Source organism: Arachis hypogaea, chromosome 3, assembly GCF_003086295.3.
Source record: "Arachis hypogaea cultivar Tifrunner chromosome 3, arahy.Tifrunner.gnm2.J5K5, whole genome shotgun sequence".
Classification (NCBI taxonomy): domain Eukaryota; kingdom Viridiplantae; phylum Streptophyta; class Magnoliopsida; order Fabales; family Fabaceae; genus Arachis; species Arachis hypogaea.
The window spans coordinates 61,216,805-61,219,431 of NC_092038.1; the positions used below are offsets into that span (position 1 = coordinate 61,216,805).

At 42.2% G+C, this 2,627-nt stretch overlaps 1 non-coding gene across 1 annotated transcript; it reads left to right on the plus strand.

Moving 5' to 3' along the window:
• The first annotated feature begins 2,288 nt into the window (after nucleotides 1–2,288).
• On the plus strand, nucleotides 2,289–2,392 carry LOC112793985 (small nucleolar RNA R71). The gene has a single exon (XR_003198668.1). It is a non-coding gene; the product is annotated as a small nucleolar RNA R71 (small nucleolar RNA).
• The last annotated feature ends 235 nt before the right edge of the window (nucleotides 2,393–2,627 follow it).

A 2,627-nucleotide genomic window follows, 5' to 3' on the forward strand; every position in this document is an offset into this window, starting at 1 on the left:
ATGTTGCATGTAGGGATTCTTATATTATTTGTCGAAGTTGATTTAGAATCTATAAAATTTGCTTTATTACTACTATTAGAGATTAAAGAGAGAGGGTGTAGAACATGGGTTGCCTCCCATGAAGCGCTTCTTTAGCGTCATTAGCTTGACGTTTGGCCTTTGTCAGGGTGGTAGGTAGTGCTTCGAATCTTCCTCCCTTGCAATGAACATGTTTCCATTGGCTTTGTTAAGAAGTTCCACATGTTCTAAGGACAAGATTTTGTTGATGGTGTATACTGGAGGTAGCTGAGATGGAATAGTGGGGAGATAGGGTAGTATAGATGGAAAGTAGGCAGAGACTGCTTTATCTCCTGGAGAGAAATCTTCTGTAGGGATCTTCTTGTTTTTCCATCCCCTTGGGACCTTTTTTCTTGTGTCCCTTGATGTCACTTTGCTACTTGTGGTTTTCTCTTTGAGGAAAGTTTTGTTGCTTATCTCATATTGCTCTGGTGGGTCTAGTTCCTTTTGGGTTACACTTAGCTGTTGTTCCTTCTGATCACATTGGTTGTTAACCATAGGAGTTCTGTGGTGTGGTGCTTGTGCTCCCTTGTTTGGCTCTTCCATCAGCTCTTTCTTGTGCTCTTCCTCTGACTTTTTGTTATCATGATCTACTTCTTATGAGGGTTTAAAAACATTGAAGGTGAGCTACTCATCATGTATTCTCAATACTAGCTCTCCTCGCTCCACATCTATAAGTGCCCTGGCTGTGGCTAAGAATGGCCTTCCCAGGATAATGGGATGGATGGGATTCTCTTCCATTTCCAGGATAACAAAATCCATGGGCAAGAAGTAGTTCCCAACCTTCACTAACACGTTTTCAACCACTCCTATTGCCTGCTTTTGAGTTTTGTCAGCCAATTTGATGATTACATATGTGGGTGTTAGCTCATTGATTTGGAGCTTTTTCATGAGGGATAGAGGCATTAGGTTGATACTTGCTCCCAGGTCATAGAGCCCCTTTTAAATCATTGTCTCTCCTATAGCACAGCGAATGTGGAAACTCCCTGGATCCTTCTTCTTTATAGGTGGCTCTATTTGAATGAGGGCACTGCACTCCCTGTTCATATTTATTGTTTGTCCACCCTTCAATGAACTCTTTTTGGCCAGAAGTTCCTTTTTGTATTTGATGTAGGAGGGCATTTGCTGAAGGGCTTTAATGAATGGTATATTTACATCAAGAGATGCAAACATGTCGATGAATCTTGAATACATTCTCCTTGCTACACCACCTTTGAGCCTTTGGGGAAAGGGTGCATATGGGTTCAGGATCTCCCCTTTTTTAGCTCCTCCCTGTGTGTGGGTTGGGGTGCATGGTTTCTTTCTTCATGATTTTCCTTTGGACTGTCTTGGAGGTGTTCTGTTTGTGTGACTACTTCCTCCACACTCCTCTCATCACTTGTGGTGATCATCTTGCATTCTTCCCACCTTACTTTCTTTGCTTCTCCTCTTGGATTCTTCTCTGTGTCACTGGGAAAACCATCAGTGGTTTTGGGAAACTGTTGAGATAGATACCCTACTTGGGACTCCAGTCTCTTGATGGTTTCCCATTGGTTCTTGATATTAGCTCGCACTTCATCCTTAAACACCTTGTTGTCTTGGACTTCTCTACATATGTCTTTAAGTAGAGTCTCAATCTTGGAAAGTCTATCCTCAGTTAGTGATGGTGGGTTGAGATTGGGTGGTTGAGAAGGGTGGTTAGGTGGGTGTTGATAAGATCTCTGTGAGGTATGTTGGTGAGTTGCATTGTTGTTGGGATTGTTGTTGTATCGTCTCTGGTCTTGGCCTTGGTCTTGCTGATTTCCCACCTAAAGTTAGGGTGATTTCTCCATCTAGAATTATACGTTTTGGAGTATGGATCATGGATTTGTCTGGGTGAGTTCCCAACATAATTGGCTTGTTCTCAGTCACCTTCTTCTCCTATATTCACTCCTTCTTGAGCTGGTGATGAAGTGATGACTGCTACAACTTGGTTTTTTTCTACCTTCTTGGTGGGATCTACTAGCTGCTTGGTGATTATCTTGTTTTGAGCCAGCAATGCATCCATGTGGTTCAGCTCCATTACTCCTCGAGTGTTGCATCTTTCAAAAGCATAAAAGTTGTCATTCTCAGCTACTGTTTCAATGACATCTATAGCTTCTTCAATGGTTTTCTTCTTGTTTAGAGATCCTCCTGATGAATGGTCTACATCCTTCTTTGACTCATAAGAAATAAATTCATAGAAAATGTGAAGTTGAACCCACTCATTGAACATGTCTGGTGGGCATCTTCTTGTTAAGTCCTTAAACCTCTCCCATGCCTCATAGAGAGTTTCACCATCCTGTTGTCCGAAAGTTTGCACCTCAGCTCTGAGCCTGTTAATTCTTTGAGGAGGGTAGAATCTTACCAAAAACTTGTTCACCACATCTTCCCAATTTGTTAAGCTCTCCTTCGGGAATGATTCAAGCCACTTAGATGCTTTGTCCCTGATTGAAAAAGGGAACAAAAGCAGCCTATAGACATCCGAATGGACTCCATTAGACTTCACTGTGTCACATATTCTCGGGAAGGTGGTTAGATGTTGATTGGGGTCTTCTTGGGTACTTCCTCCA